The sequence below is a fragment of the Helianthus annuus genome, chromosome 17 (genome assembly GCF_002127325.2).
Source record: "Helianthus annuus cultivar XRQ/B chromosome 17, HanXRQr2.0-SUNRISE, whole genome shotgun sequence".
NCBI classification, from domain to species: domain Eukaryota; kingdom Viridiplantae; phylum Streptophyta; class Magnoliopsida; order Asterales; family Asteraceae; genus Helianthus; species Helianthus annuus.
Window position 1 is genome coordinate 149610979 of NC_035449.2, and position 17768 is coordinate 149628746.

Genomic DNA, 17768 nt, shown 5'->3' on the forward strand with positions numbered 1-17768 from the left:
CTGTATATCCCCTGTTCAAGATATCAGTTTTCAACTTGGTTTTAGAAAAAGAAGTTTTACCTTTCTGATCATCGAGTTTAAAGACTTTTGAGATTGATTGTGAAGTGATTTGAATTGCCTTACCCTGTATTGAGGAGTTAATGGCTATGACGAAGTTATCTTGTTTTTCAAGAATTGCATTTTTCCAGAACTCTTTATGGGTTTGTTGGTAAATGGGAGCATCTGCTGTTAGCAAAGTTTTGTACTTTGATGCAGATAAGGTGTTGATGATGGAGTCGAAGGTGTTGGTGGAAGTGGGTTTTGTGAGTAAACCCAAGTAGTTGTGAGGGGATTTGTATGGGATTTCAATGGGTTCAGCGGCCATTTGAGTGGCGTCTGTGGAAGCAGAGGAAGAAGATGGTTTTGATTTTGATTTTGATTTGGATTTTGATTTCGTCATTTTGATGAAGAAGATCGAAGAATGATTTTGGAATGAAAAGTTGGAAACTGCTTTGAGAAGTGAATTTTGGAATTCAATTCGACAGTGTGAGTGACCCTGTTTGGGGTTTTGATCAGGGTTTTATTTAGGGAAAAAGTGACTGCTGATGTGGCAGCGGTTATAATGATCTGATGGCTAAAAACTGACCACGTGCCAACCCCTGATGAAAGAGTAAATAATGGCGGACAATTGTTTTAAGAGCCACTGATGGATCAACCATCAGTAGTTACAACGGTAACAAATGAAACAGTAGGTGATTTTAACTATCAGTGGATAGCATATCAGTGGATAGCATATCAGTGGATAGCATATCAGTGGATAGAACACTGATTTTAAACAACAGTGCTTATCAAAAATATGAGAATAGAGGTTGACTTTCAGCAGTGGACAGACTTTAGAAAGCAGATGTTTGAGCACAACAATAGTTTAGGGTAAAGAAATGATAGGGATTCAAAAACCTTTAAGTCAGCAACTGTCAGTGCAGCAGTGCTTGAACTTTTGGCAAATAAAATTTGAGCATCTGCTTGTTTAGATGTTGGAATTAATTTTGTCTTGTGAAAACACAATAACATGTCCAACATCTGTTAATTACATTTTAGATGCAAATTATCAATTTTAATTTGTCTGTTGTTTTTCAGGGATTTATGTTCAAGGTTATGCCACATGTTTTCTACAAGTTTTGAAGTTTTTATAAGTTCCTGACAGTGGTTTAGTATCCCAGATGATGAAAACCTTTTTACTAAGGCTACTCATTTTGTGTCTAATTATTTGAATTAGAGCATGAGTGTCTCAGTAATTTGAAATCTGTTAGCAATCAATTTTTGATCTGTGATAAAACAAACTAGAGATTGATGTGACCTAGGCACTAGAACCTTTTCTTTTTGGGGGGCTTCCCCATGTGAACCACTACCATAACCAGTGGGGGGCTTCCCCATGTGAACCACTAGACCGTTACCATATCGACGACTGGCGACCAATAGTTGAGTGAGGTCTTTAGCGAAGCCTTAAGATTACGAAACTTCCCAAGTTTCGTCGATGAGCACTTGACGAAACCCTCTAGTCTCGTTGAGTGAGGTTTGTGGCGAAACCTATATGTTTCGTCGAGTGAGGGTCCGGATGCATGTGTACCATTTATAATTTCAACAATTAGTTTTACAAGTTTATTATTCATCACATATAATCCACCAAACACATAACAGACATGAACGATTACAATGTAAACAAGTTATGCAAACACAACTAAGTAAGACCTTGAAAACTCCAGTTGTCACATTATCCCCAACTTGAAAGAACTTTCGTCCCGAAATTTAGCACGTGGTCACTAAGGAAGCTAGTTCTGTTGCGTTGTTTTCCTGGTTTTCCTGGGGTGTCACGTCATCCCCCCGTTGGTTTGGAATTTCGTCCCGAAATTCTGTAGTAGCTTCAGCCTCAATAGTGGTTGTACTTTTCTCAAACAACTGGGGATACTTGTGTTTCTTTTGGTCTTCTCATTCCCAGGTGAACTCTGTGTCACGGCGGGAGTTCCAACGAACTCGAACAATTGGTATTCTGGTGCGTTTGAGAATCTTGACCTCCCGGTCCAAAATTTCCACTGATTCTTCGATAAATCGCAACTGACCGTCGATGGTGAGCTCCTTGAAAGGAACAGCGAGGGTTTCATCTGACAGACACTTCTTCAGATTCGACCCACGGAATATGTTGTGAACTCCACTGACGTTGAAGAAAATGAGGGTGATGAGGAATACGTCCAAGAAACGAAATTTGATCATAATTTGGAAGAAATGCAAGTTGGAAGTGAAGAGCATGTAGAGGAGTTTGTGGAAAACACTAAAAGCAAGAAAAAAAGGGGAAAATTCGCTAACCGTGCGAACCAAACGAAATGGAGTCCCGACGAGGAAGAAATGTTAAAGAAGAGACAGTTTGTGGAAAGCGGTCCACAAGCACTCCGTTGGGCTTAGGGTTAGTGTCGGCCGAACGCACGATCACTAATATCAAAATGGAGTCCGATGTTGACAAAAATGAATTGGTTCAACGGTCTTTACATTCAAGCGGTAAAAATTATAATTTAGTTTAATTAAATTTAACTTTTTATACTTTTCTAATTTAAATGTTTTCTAAACATATAAATCGCATTCGTAAAAGCGGGTGCAATGGTTTACAATTTTTGGAAAAGGCGCAAGAAGATTTTCTAAGAAAACAAAAACAAGCGTTCAAGCACGGTCTTGTAAGGGGTGTGCACAGTTCGGTTCGGTTCGATTTTTGGGTAAAGTCAAAACTGAAAGCGAAATGTCTGTTTTTTGGCTTTTTAAAACTATTTGGTTTCAGTTTTTTCGGTTTCGATTTTTTTTGGTTTTTATGTCGGTTCGGTTCGGTTTTTCGGTTATTTCGGTTTTTGGAACAAAATTATGTAAGATTCAAAAAAATATAAATTTTAATTTAAAATATATGAATCTTTATTATATGTTTACATTTAAATTATTGTAGTTAACTTCTTTAATTAATTTTGTTTACATAAACCTAACCTCTAATCTATTTTTATGTTTCTTTAAAGTTTTTATTAAGACATTTTCTTTTATAATAATTTGAAGATCATTCAATTTTTATATAAAATTTTGTTATTTCTTGTAGGTAATAAATAGATTACTTCAATTATAAACAAACATTTAATATTTTTATTATAAACACTTAACATTCAAAAATAAAATTAATAATTTCTAGTAGCATTGGGTTAAACATTTAAACAACCTAAACTTAAAAATATATCGCTTATCGGTTCGGTTTTTTCGGTTATTGAAAATGGTTATCCAAAAACCAAACCGAAATTTTCGGTTATTAAAAATCTGAAAACTGAACCGTCGGTCTTTGTTTCGGTTCGGTTTTTTTGGTTCGGTTATTTCGGTTACGGTTTGGTTATTTCGGTTTTCTGCTCACCCATACGGTCTTGCATGGAACGTTGTTAAAGACGCGACCAAATGAGGTCAAATCAACTTGCTGAACGAAGGTTCCGGTGGAAGTTCTAGCAAGAGAAAATCCTCGGAGTTGACAAATTTCGGGGCTTTCGAAAAGTCGGTGCGGAAATTGAACGACAAAGTTAGCCCAACACAACCCAAGAAGAGGGCACAAGTTAGAACTTCGGGTTCGTCAAGCCAAATTACAAGCCAACATAGATTGGTAAGCGATGAAATAAGAGTTTACGCCCAAAAGAAGGAAGCGTGGATGCAAAAGTTGGCCGATGCAAGAGAAGAAAATATTCAAGCCTCTACGGCATTGATTAACGGATAACGCGAAAGGTTCTTCGAAGAGGGGAAAGATAAAGATTTTCAAATGTATATTACTCCTCACGAAAACCTCACTGTCGAAGTGCAAAAAGTCTTTGTAGCCCGCAAATGAGAACTTGCGGAAAAATGAGGTTGCCCGACGAGCCTTTAACGGATTTCTACGTTGTTTTATTTTAAAAATTGGCGTTTTTTATTTATTTTCCGGTTTTTAGTTTAATTTCAATTATGTATTTTTATATTCATTTTAATGAAGTTTATTTTTTGTATTAATTTTTGACATTATTTAAATTTAAAAACTTAAAAGAGAAAGTTGCAGCAAATGATGGTTGGTCAGGGCTAGCGGTTAGGATAATTACCTTAGAGTGCTCCTTTTTCCCTAATGCCAAATGAAAAGAAAACAATGTGGGAAGTAATTATAAAAAAGACATTAAGAATTTAAAAAGAACAGGTATGTTGCTATTACAACCGTTATGATGCTATTAGACCATGGGTGTACTCTAACATCTAAAGTGTTAACAATGACATGATATGTTAACTAACATTGTAAACCACTCTCTACTTGTGTTAAAGTGTATTAAATAAGTTATGTGTTAACATGTTAACCCAATGTTAAGAAATTGAATTAATTATTATTTTCTGTTTTAGACAAAACCCGAATGTTAAAGTGAATTAAATGAGTTATTTGTTAACATGTTAAACCATTTCCTTAAAGTGAGACAAAGCGAAATGAGAGAAAAAAAAATGTTGATGTGACACTTAAGTGGAATTATATTAGGTTAAAATATACCTAAAGTACTTACAAGGAAAAATACCCAATCGGAGGCATTATTAACTTCCATGGGATCTTGCTTTCATGGTATGTGGGATATGTTTTAAACCTAGTTTTGGAGGTTCCCATCTATCGTTCGGAGTTCTGACAGAGGATCTTGCTAGTTCCATCATCTAGATTATTTATTTTATTATCTTAAATATGTTTTACATTTTTTGCTTTATTTTTTTAACGGTTAACTGCTTTTCATGTGTAACGTCTTTATAGAGCTATGTCCAAATGCCGCCTACTCGACCACCGCTAGAAAGCGTAGCACACCCCTGATGCGCGAGAACCCCATGGAATGGGTAAACCCTCACCCCTAGTTGGACTCGAACCCATTTTGAATCCCGAGCCAAGCCTTCACCCGGATGACACAATCACCCTGCAAAAGCCGGATATCGAACCGGCGCCTCCAAAGGAGACAACCAGCCAACCCACCAGCTGAGCTGGGATCACGGACACATTTTTTGCTTTATAATATTTGTCTGTCACCACCACAAACAAAACAACACATTTATATAAAAAATAAAATCCTTAAAGTTTAATGATAGTACCAAATGATAATATGTGGTCAAAGATTCTATTAGTCCTTTTTACGTGTTGAGGCGCAAAGATGACTTTCTCATATCATTTTCACCTCTAGAACATTTGATTTTAACATATAAAAATAAAATCCTTAAAAGTCTATTGGTCCCTTTTATGCTAAAAGTATGATGTGATTATAGTGGAATGAAAAAAGTTGTCTAAATGAAAATCATTATTTTATTGAGAACAAAGTTAAATGTGTACCCTTATGTTATTGAAATGTCAACTATTTGTATATGTTTTTTTCTGCACTTATATAATTCTCTGTATATATTAACTAGAAAAACCATCCGGTGTTATAGCGGGGACTTGAAACCATATCTATTAGCAATGCCACATAACCATAAATAACTATCTTAATCGGAAAAGCTCGTATATATAACGATTAAAAAACTAAAAGAAAATCCATTTTTCTTTTAACATTCACAAATATAAATATATATAAGATAAAGTCTTGAAAACAAGTTTTAAGCTTCCAACTTGTACTATACAAACACAATCTGCAAGTAAAATAAGAAAACATGGTGTACAAGCAACATTGCACAACAATGTTGTAAATTATAGATATAATTATTATTATTAATTATTAATAAATAATAAATTATTAATTAATTATTATTGTTATTAATTATTAATTAATAGTGTCTTTTTAAGTCATTTATGGGTTTTTCATATTAAATTTATGATTTTCAAATTTTGAAACAAAACATTAGGGTTATAAATGAGTTTAGCATTTTTATTAGTTTTTTTTTACCTTTTTCTCAAATTTGATCGTTGTTTGATGGATATTTAGCAGGGTGTTTGTTGGTCATATTTAGTCCCACAATTTTTATACCCCTTCAACTTTTTAATACTTGTCGTTGTAAATTTGACATTGTCAACGTTTTACATCACGTGAGTTATTTAGTGTTAAAATTCGTGTTTTTATTACGTTTTTTTTTTCTTCATTTCGGTCGTCGATAGATTGCTATTTAGTAAGGTATATGCTTCGCAATGGTGTCAGCATGATTTATGCCCCAACACCGCAACGCGGGGCCATTATACTAGTAGTATTATATTTACATGCATCAACTATTTATATATGCATATTTTACGTACATATCATATTTCCTATACATACATTTACCAAATAGGGGAATAGTGCCAGGCAGCTGCCTGGCACTCTCACATTGGACCAACCATTTTATTATTTTATACTCCTTTTAAAATTACGGTTTCGTTCTTAGTTTAAAATAAACTTACGTTTTTGCCCCACTTCAAAATAAAATTATGTTTTCCTCTCTCGGTCAAAATTACACTTTTGCCCTCGGGTCAAAATTATGATTATATCCCCATACTACAACTACAATTTTGGCCCCAGTTCAAAATAAATTTTTGCTTTTGCCCCAAACTTAAAATGACGATTTTGCATTTTCGTCCCGTTTCAAAAATTATGATTTCGCCTTCAGTTTAAAATTATGTTTTTACCCGGTTCAAAATAAAAGTATGCTTTTGCCCCCAATTCAAAATTATGATTTTGCCCTCAGTTCAAAATTTTGATTTTGCCCCACTTCAAAATTTTGATTTTGCCCCAGTTCAAATTAAAAATATAGTTTGGTCCCTAGCTTAAAATTACGATTTTGTCCTTAGTGCAAAGTTATATTACGATTTTGTCTCTGGTTCAAATTTATAGTATTGCCATCACTTTAACTTTTGACAAATTATGATTTTACCCAGTCAACGAATACAACTTTGCACTCAGTTCAAATTACAGTATTGCAATCGTTTTAGTTTTTTTTTTTTAGCAAAACTTTAAAAGTGTTTTTTTAATTGGTTGATAGGATTTAATTTTTTTCCATGTCAAGGAACCACCTAACACTCGCTTATTAATCCTGACAAACTAATGTTTTGCCCTGAGCTCAGAACTACGGTCTTGTCATCGTTTTAGTTTTTTTTTTCCTACCAAAACTATAATAGTGTTTTTTTAATTGATTGAGAATTATTCGGCAATCGCCACGCAACGCGGACGAGGCATTAACTAGTATAGTACAATTAGCAACCATAGGTGACTAGTGATTTAATATATTTTTTTTTTTTGTTTTTTTTTTCTTGTCTTTTTGTGTTTTTGTATTTTTTTATTATAATTTTACCCCTTAACATTCATTATTGACATATACGACCCCTTAACTTTTTAAAAACTTTGTGATAGAGCTTTATGTGTTTAGTTATATGTTTTTATCGGTATAAATTCAAGTTAATTTACTTTTCGACATAAATTTTTCTCGGGTTGGTCAAATATAATATTTTCGAAGTAAATTGTTCCTTATTCGTTAAAGTTATATTTAAGACAATGTTTACGTTTCTATTTACAATTAATTTAAAACCAACTCATCCTTTTGTCCAATTTAAATTTATTTTTATGGTTTTCGGTCAATGTAAAACATGTGTCGATATTCTTTTTAGTATATTTATTTCGGTTGCTATACTAAAAGAAAATGGATATTTGAAGAAACGGTGGTTAACCGAGTGGTTAGTCCACGGGTCGAGTCTTGTCAAGATAAGGTTAATCCCCTCTTTCCTCGATTGATGGCTGGACGATCTTGTATATGTTGCTTGCGCAATGAAAACACCGTGACTCATAACAAGGAGAATGAGGTGGGGGTTGGTCGTTGTTACCACCCTCCGGCGTGAGAATCAGTATTTTCTAAGGAAGCAAGATAAGTGATTAAGTACTAATGTGAGAAAGCAAATTAGCATTACCTCAAAGCTGGTTTGAAGTCTTGTATTTTATTGAAGTATTTTAAGAAATAAGCCGATAAATGAATGCTTTCTCAGCAGGAGGGCCCCTATCCATTTATTAATTCGACCCAACTTGAAATTGACTTCGATTTACTCCCTTTGAATAATTTAAATGAATATAGCCGAAGAGTGAAGAAGAGAGGCCAATGGGCCTCTGATGGGTCTGCCTGACAACCTGTAGCTTATCCACTAGTCTGTCAGGTGTGCAGGCTGTAGAAGTGTCAGGCTCACGGTGGAGGCGTCGCCACGTGTCCTATTGTGTCACGCGCGTGAAGGTGCAACCGCCACATGGCCTGTTAGCTTTGGTAGTCAGTTTTTTTATTAGCTTTATTCAAGTGGAGTTTCCTGATGGTGAATTGGGCAGCCGTATCTTGCACGGTCAGGCTGACCGCTGTTGTAAGTGTTAGGGTGCGCCACTCGCTGGTTAGTTACAGAAGTCAAAGTTCGCAACTTCTCGATTAGATGTAGAAGTCAAGGTTTCCACTTACATTATAATAAGATGTTGCCCTTGCGCGTGCACCCATTAGTTCCACAGTACAAAACAACACATCCCCATTAACTACTCAACTTTGTGCAGTGTCAGAGTTTGCAACTTCTCGATTGGTCGTAGAGGTCAAGAGAAGGTTCCATCTTCTGATGTTGTCCGGGCGTGCGCCCTGCAAGCTTGCGCGGGACTGAAGCATGTTTTTAGCCTTAAGAGGAAAAGTATACTGGGTTATGGTCACTTGCGCCTACGCACGGCGCAAGATTTGTGACCATACCCCTTCAAGTCCCCTAGTCCAGTGTGTCTCCCATGCGCAAGTTGCAAGTGGGTGGAATGTTGGACTAAGAGAAAATATGTTATTTTTGAAGCAGCTTGGAGGTTTCACATGTCTGTAAAAGGAAAAAAATGGGATTTGTTCCAAAGTAAAAAGATTGCTGACGTCAGTCGTGTAAGAATTCAGGCGCCAGACCTTGACACTGAAAGTAGCCTTGCGCCAGCCGGCGTAAGGGGTGTTGGTGAAGACAAGACGCGAGGTGTATAGTTAGTTGATGTATACCTAGCCTCTTGCGTCGTAGTTGAGAAGTTAGTGAGAGTTGGTTGTTGAAAAGGTGATGTTGTTATGACTAGTGCAACTGTCTGAGGCATTACGTCATTGTATCAGGGAGGTTTATTCATCTCTGTCGGGCGCGTGCGAAGCCACACGTTCGTGATAACCGTCAGCACATCGTGTCTCGCCAGCTGCGAACCCTGATTGGCTTAGATGGCGCACGTTCTCCTTCTTATTAAATGCGACGGGTATAAATAGGAGATGAGGTTTTAGGGTTCTATCCAAACTTTTGAAATTCAAATCATTCAACTTCATCTTCTTCTTTCTCTCTCAACCCTTTGATCTCTCTAGTGATTGTTCTCCTTGTTCTCCTGCGATCTTTCATCTTCAGACTTTCTCCTCTTCAATCTTCCACACTTTGTTCCCGATGTCTTCTGCCTCTACATCTGGAGGTGAAAACCCTGAGAATGTCGATGCCGGCAGTGTGTTGCCGGTGTTGAACTGATCTGAAACGGCCTTTCAAACCATGTTGTTAGACTACCGTATACCGGTAGAGTGTGGTGGCAGGTATTCGACAGAGGGCGAGGCTGCCGCCGACGCTCCCTCTGGTTACGTAACCTTGTTCGCCAATTTTTTCCATAATGGGAACTTCTGGTTGCTGTTGATGGTCTTCATAGCCGACCTTCTCGAGTACTACAAAATCCACATTTCCCAGTTGAGCCCACTGGGGATGGTTCGTGCTCGTCACTTTGAGTACTTCTATCGTGCCTATTGGCGATGAGGAGAGGATTGAAGAGCCTTAGCATGTTTAGGTTGAAAATGAAACCGGCGATGCGCTGCCGTATGATACTGAGGCGCATGTTGATGATGAACCGATGGTCGACACCACGGTTGCTGATGATATTATGGACGTGCATAATAATATCATTGACCCCATATCAATCAGGGGTCTACTCTGGTGTAGGTGGAGGTGGTGATCCTGATCTGAACCAAACCCGGCTTGATGAAACCCAACTAGAGTTGTGCATGTACAATGACATGCGCAGTCAGTCCATCCATTCCCCCTAGAATGTAAGACAAGGGGGTGTGATGACTGATCCTTCCCTTTGCAGGGAATTCTTGAAGGGTGCTTTCCAACCTATGGAGGTTGAGCGCCTAAGGGGTTTGGGGTGCGATAATTTGTATAATCAACACACCCTCTTCCTTGTTGGTGCTACCCCCACAGGTAATGTTATTCTTTGTGATTGGTACGCCTTGTCGCAAAAAGAGGATGAGTACCATCGTTTCAAGTATGAAGTTGTTGTTAGTACGAACAATATTAAAGCAGCTCAGGAGCGCCTGGCTAAAGAAAAAGCTAATTTTGAGGCGTACAAGAGGACCGAGGAATGGAGTGCTGCTGCCGCCAACGCACATGTTCAGTCTTTAACCAAAACCTTGTCTCAGGAGCACAAGCTCTGGAATGAAGCCTACACTCGTGATAATGATAAATTTTATCGTCTTCGCAAGGAAATTATAAACCTGAAGGTGGTGGACGCCGGTCTTGTGAAGAAAGAAGCCGCTGGTATTGCGACAATGAAGGAGGCCATCCTGGCGCACAACAGAATGGAGGTATGTAATATACCTTGTGTTTAATTGCTCTAACTTAAACTTTCTTCTCATGCTAATATGTTGGTGCATCTGTCTGTCGACTTCGTCTTGTATCGAGTCTTGTATTGTAATACATAGATTAGGGCACGCAAAACGAGAAATGTGATGTATAGGTAATTCCGCACGAAATAATAATTCCGCTTGGAATTGTAATTTCGCTTGGAACCCTAATTCCGCTTGAGCTTAATTCCGGTTGGGTTAATTCCGCGTGGAATCAAGTTCTGCTTGTACCTGTTCACGCGGAATTAGGAGCCTATATATACCTGAAGTGCCTGGTTCATCTGTAACGAGATTAGTTCCGACGACGAAGCTTTATCGAAGTGTCTACAGCATTGTAAACGATCTAATATCAATCAAAAGACAGTTTAAAGTGATTTCTCGTGCAATCCAACTGAAATAACACTGATACATTTGTTTCCGCCACTTGTATTGGTGAAGCACTCTTCTGATCGGCTCGTTTGGGTCTGTAAACGATCCTACAAGTGGTATCAGAGCTCAGGAGGAAGAGTTCTTACCATTTCAGCTGCGATTTCTAATTTCTACACCTTCTTTTTTCAATTAAAGTTGATTTCACGGTTAAAATGGCTTGATTTTCAAATATTGTGTGCGTAATAGTGTTTTAACAAACCCTTGAGAGTTTCAGACAAAAATTCGGCTTAAATCAGTTCGAAAACTTAATTCCGTTTGAAAGATAGATATAATTTCGTTCGAGCTTTGCTGTAATTTCGCCCGGAATTAGGATTAATTCCGTTTGAATCTGTTAATTCCGTGTGAAAGTCTCATACGGAATTAGATTTCGTTTCAAGTTGCGTAATTCCGTTTGAGAAACAAGACTAATTCCACGCGGAATTAAATTCCGTTTGACCATTTCAAACGAAATCACTAATTTCGTTTGAAGGTGTAGGATCGGAATCTGACCCGAACGAGTCAATCAGAGGAGTTTGATCAGATACAGGTGCGGAAAACAAGTACCTGATGTAGAAAACAGCTAGATATCTTCTTAATTCTCTTTTCTGATTAATTTGACAACTTTTACATGCAATTCTCACATCGGCAGCACCTCGGTATGGAAATCTAGAAGTTACAAATGTGGACCTCTCGTATGGTATTTATAGGTGAGGTGGACCTCTTATTCGGCATGTCCGTATAAGCGGTCCAGGTAGGTGTGAGGTGGACCTCTTATTCGGCATGTCCGTATAAGCGGTCCAGGTAGGTGTGAGGTGGCCCTCTTATTCAGCATGTCCGTATAAGCGGCCGAGGACTCTAAAACACCTAAACTCTCCAGTTTTCTCGTAAAACACGCCCTAATCTATACAATACAATGAAAGACTCGATCTAAGATGAAATCAACAGATGTAGTGCACCAACAGACTCCCCCTCAGATGCTGATGGAGTCGACTATCGAGTCACAACAATGCTGTGTATTCACATCTTCAGTCTTGATCAGCCTCTGGGCTTTCCTTTCTCTCTGTCTTCAGACTCCCCCTCTCGATTTACTGGCATTCCTTTGTTCTTCAGTAACATCTTCAGGATCGTTGTCTGTCTTTCCATCTAACAGCTTCTCATCTTATCCTGCAAATTCTCTACCCAAAACATAAGTTTTACAATTTTAAAATAAAGATGTATGCATTAAAACTAACTCTTCCTCAAACCAAAACTGAAACTTTATCAGTGACAATATTTATGAACCACCTGAAAGGTTAAATTATGAAAACATTTGATTCCACACAAACACTCCCCCTCAAATATTGCTCATCATGTTTAGCACTTGGAATTTTGAAAATCAGCTTTCCAATATCAGTTGTCGAAAATCTTTTTGATTTTTTTTAAATTTTATGCTAAAACACACTGAAAATCTTTTTGGATTTTGAAATAAAGAAATATGTAATTCAGTAAAGAAATATTTACAGACAATATTTTTGTGAGTTCGTGTAAGAGGATCATCTCAGATTATGAGACATGTCACCAACACCATTAAGCTTGATTTCATTTTAAGTTCTAAACAATTCACCTAGATTATCAGTATATCGGTCCACAGAAATTTTCACGCAAAGTTTAATTGATCCGAGATACGAATTTAGTGTCTTAGAAACCGACTCATTCGTGTGTCCCACTACTTGAATATACTCCCGTATCCAGATCCCAATGTTCAGTCTTACAGGTGAGTATACCACAGATGATGTCTATTCAGGGGTTAAATGCGAAACCGTGAGAGCTCAGGTCAGAACTTCCGTTCAGCAGAGAGATGACGGCTCGACTTTAGGTGGGTCCCCTTTAGAGGATCTTTTAGCTTTCAACAGCAGATTATCAATTTTATTGTCTAATCAGCTGAGGGCTGCGCTTTTTCAAGCATTTGCAGAAAGTATTATCCGGGGACTAGGTCAGTACTTCCATACAGCAGAAGTCCCGGGATAATACCCCTGATATCACTGAATATAAAGACCTAGTATCTCAGAATAAGGGACCTTTCAAACGAGATTTCAGGGGTTACCTATATATCCAAGCAGTTTTGTAAACCCACAGAATAAACAAGTTTGAATTTTAGGTTTATATCTCGTTTCAATTTACTAAATGTGTAACAATTTTGTGAAAAATCTACTGACACATCTAGAATAAAATTGTTTATCACATTTTAACGTTTCAAATCTTTAGCATGTTGTGACAGCCTACTGATGTACTATCATTTCCTCTTTTCACAAAGAAACTCAATTATTGAATTTTATCATGTTTTTGACTTTTTCAAATTTTCTAATGTTTTTGGATTTTCTGAAATTTCCCTACTCCCCCTAAAATGCAAACACATTTCAAAGGAAATTTGAAAATAACTAGATTCTTGACCCACTTGAAAACATAGAAAACAACACAAACTGTACAGAAACATGACAACCAATATCAAATCGCCTCAATTCGCCATTCACTAGGCATAAACAATCTGAACTCCCCCTTTGACAAACCATTTTCTCATTTAGATTTCAAAACACTTAAGTTTGTTTTAATCAAAATGATTTTTCCGGAAAATGAGTTTGTTAAGATAAAAACCACTTGTAGGTTTATCACTTTGTTAAAATCGGGGATATGGTTCATCATCTTGTTCTTTGTAATATCATGAGCTAGTAAATCAAGTACAACTTAATGTCCCTGATTCACTATTTTGCAATTAAGCAACCTGTACCACTTGTAAAATAACCATACAATACCACTTGTATGTAAATACAAGATGCCGATTCCTGCTTCGCACTTACCAACCTGGAAGCTCCAGCGTAGTCATTCAACCTCTGAAGTTTTACAATTTTAAGATTTTTTCATACAAACTCAAAATACATGAATGATGCCGATACCTGATCCACGATTACAAACTTGGGATCTCCGGCAAGTCAGGTTTTTCAAACGAAGAAAATATCCACCCAAGCCTGACCAGCCTTGGGTAATTTCAATTCGGATTTAGTTGGGGTGTAGGTTGCTGTCTTTTTAGCATAGAAGTCTTTTACCCCTTTCACTTTCCCATCAACCATTTTACTGAAAATTTTCTTTACATTCCCGTTAAAAGCTTTCTCAACATCAAAATTATCCTTTTTAGAATAATTCTGATTTGCGACTTCAGTCTTTCCAACTTTTCTTTTAAAATTCTTAGTCTTTAATGGTGGAAAATTCTCATCATCCATTGAAGGAACTGAGTTTTCATCACTTTCATCAAACTTTGGCTCCTCTGATTTTGTGGAATCAGATTCATCGCCAGATTTTACCTCAGATTTCTTAACAACCCATTTTTGGTTGTCAAGTTTTACACTCCGCCTGTAAAATCTCTTCGAACACTCACCAACTTCAAATGTTGAATTTTTGAAAACTTTAAGTTGTTCAGTTGGTGGTTCGGTTTTGTCAACAACAACATCTTTCAATTTTTCAGAAACTCCCTGTTTTGTGTTCGTCGCTTTCGGACAGTTCCATGCAATGTGACCGGCTTCATTGCATCGGAAACTGGTTCTGGTTTCTTTCTTCACGTAAGCTCCATTCTTTCTCTTCTCAGCAATAAATTCTTGATTAGATTGTTTAGAATGGGCTTTTTGCTTCCTCTTCTGAGCTTGTTCCTGAAATAAATTTTGTATTTTTAGAAAATTTTCCATTTTTATAGTTTTCTGGTGGAGTAAAACCAAGTCCTTTCTTTTTGTAGCTACGATTTTGGTTTGGATTCTTTTGAAAACCCGAACCAGAATTGTAACCTTTTTTCTTGTTTAGTCGTTGTTGAACTCTTGAGGTGTAAGATTTAGGTTTTACAATAAGATTTTCATCTTTTATTTAAGAAATATTAATTTCTGTTAGTTTAAAAACCTTTTTAATCACTTCTGATTTAACACCTCTTATTGGAAACTCTTTATCAAAATATAATTTGTCTGAATCATTCAAAGTATATACTACTTCAAATGTTTCATCATTCAAATTAGATTTTGACAACAAAAATTCTATACTATAAACCCGTTTTCCCGACGATTTTGAACTCTTTTCGGACAAACTTGAACTCCCGACTGACTGACACGCACTTTCGAACTCGGACTTTGACTCTGACTCCTCATCCTTATCCAACACCTGATCGACCACTCGTTTTATCAGTTCGGACTCATGATCTGTGTCGGACGCTGTGAACGTGACGTCAATATTGTCCGGTAAAACATCGGTTATCTCGGATACTAACTTAATATTGACTGCCTTTTTTAGTTCTTCCTCGTTAGGTTTTCTAGGCGAGTATCCTTCCCAAATCGGAGGCGGACACTTATTATAACAGACACCCTGCTTCTTACCAGTATCCGTTTTCTTCTTTGATTTTGTTTCTTCATCTTTAAACGCCTCGAAACCTTCTACTGTTGGATAAATTCTATCCATTACGTAGTCACAACCTTTGTAACTCTGCAGCAATCTTCTGATTCTTTCATTTTCTTCTGCTTCATTCTCCAACTCTTTCTTCAACTTTGCACATTCTTCTATATACATGTTGACCTCTTTTTGCTTTGTCATCATTGTTGCATTTAGCATCTTCAAAGCTTTTTCTCTTTCCGAGTTAGTCTTTTCCAGACCATTCACATGCCTGTTCAATACATCATACGAATTTTTCAAGTTCTTTACATCAAATAACAACTGTTCTTTCAACTTTTCTAGCTCACTAAACCTCTCGTCTTTCTCTATACATTGTTTACAAGACTCTAAACATTTAAGACAGGGTTTTGTGACTTCAACAATTTTCTCGACTTCAACTCTCTTTTCAACCTCCACAATCTTCTCAATCACTTTGACTTCTTTCATTTCCTTTGCAACTTTCCTCTCTTTCAGTTTCTTCAGTTTTTCTACAAAATAAAATTCAAAGCTATCAGAAGATAAGTGAGTTTTTCCAATATTAATCTGTTCAATCTCTTCATCACTATCACTTGTGTCTGATGAACTGTTTTTAGAGGAAACAGATCCATCGTCTTCACTATTCTCATCATCAGATAACACTTCTATCCATTCTTTCAGCATTTCTGGCTTTTTAATAATATGTGCAATGAAAGCTTTAACATTTGAATCAACTGGAATATACTTGTCCCAGCTAAAACCTTCAGCCAATTTCTCATCATCTTGATCAATGATGCCATAATAAGCTTTCCTGTTTGCATCCTCGATCATTCTTCCATGTGCCGTCTGAGGTTCTTTTTGTTGATGCGGTTGATGAGTGATTTGCTGATAAATGGTTTTTCTGTAATAATCATCTTTCCTAGACGTTTCCTTTTCTCCTCTTGGCTGCTGATTCTTGCACTCTCTTTTAAAGTGACCTTTCTCCCTGCAACGAAAACAAACAACTTTAGATTTATCAAATCCTAAGTTAGAAAGGTTTGCATCTAGGAAATCATTTCTCCCTGTAACTAATCTAAACTTTTCAGCTCTCCTCAAAACACTCGCCAAGGCCCACTTTATATCCATCAATTCTAGCTCCTCTGCATCGATCTGGTCATAATCTTCTTGTGTCAGCATTGGATTGCCAATTTTTCCTGCAATCAACCCTTCATAAGCTTCCAATGCAGTGACCAGTAATCCCATATGACTCTTTATAATTTCTTCATTATAATTCTGTCCATTTTGAAGATGTAGAGCCACATTGCATTGTAACAGATGACCATTTCCAACTGATTTACTTTGAACACTTGGAGGATTCATCGTTGAGAATCCACTAGTGTTTAGTGATCCTTGATTGCTTGGTTCAGATTGATTTCCAGCACTAAAAGCGGTTTGTATCTTTGGACTTGCTTCAATTGTTTGAACATTTCCTCTATAATACAATTTAATGTCTTGTTGATGAGTAGAACTGTTCATTCTGGCAATTTTCTGCTGCTCCAGATCTTGTGCCTCCAGTTTCTCGATAAACTGTGCAATAGATAGCCTGCTAAACTGTCCGGAATCCTTCAATATCATCAGATATGTGCCCCATTCCTTTTGCGGTAACGCATCAGCAAGCTTTTCAACCCATTCAGCTGGAGTTTTTGTAATCTTTAATTGTGTATAGTGCGTACGAGATGACAGTATCTTTCAATAAGAGTCTTTGTTGTTTCACCAGGCATGCAAGTAAACAATTCAAACTCTTTCTTTAGTAAAGCTGCTTTACTCTGTAACATCTCAGTACTTCCCTCAAACTTCTTCTTAAGAGCTTCCCAGATAGAGTACGCATTGTCATCATGTTGAAGCAACACAAATATATCCTCCTTTACTGCCTGCTGTAACAGATTTATCATCATTTTCTCACCTTTATAACTTTCCCTCTCTTGTTCCGTGAACTCTGAAATGATCTTATCAAGACCCACTGAATTCTTTGGCCTCTCATATTCAGTTTCCATGCTCTCCCAAGCCTTTAGATGATCGCCTGCACCCAATTCTCGAAACGCTTCTTCCATCCATGATAATCTTCGATTCCCATCAATTTGGGGGGTTTTGCATCATTCCGGTTTCATTCTCCATTGTCATGTTCTTAGTAATGTCGGTTGGACTAGCAGGAGTTGTAGCGAACGCGTTGTAAAACTCAGAATCCATGCTTCAAGAATCAGATGATGCTTTGGAAAATACCTGACGTAACACAAACAAACAACACACGATCAGTTTAAAATTTGTCAAATAACAGTATAATACTGATACTCGAACCGATG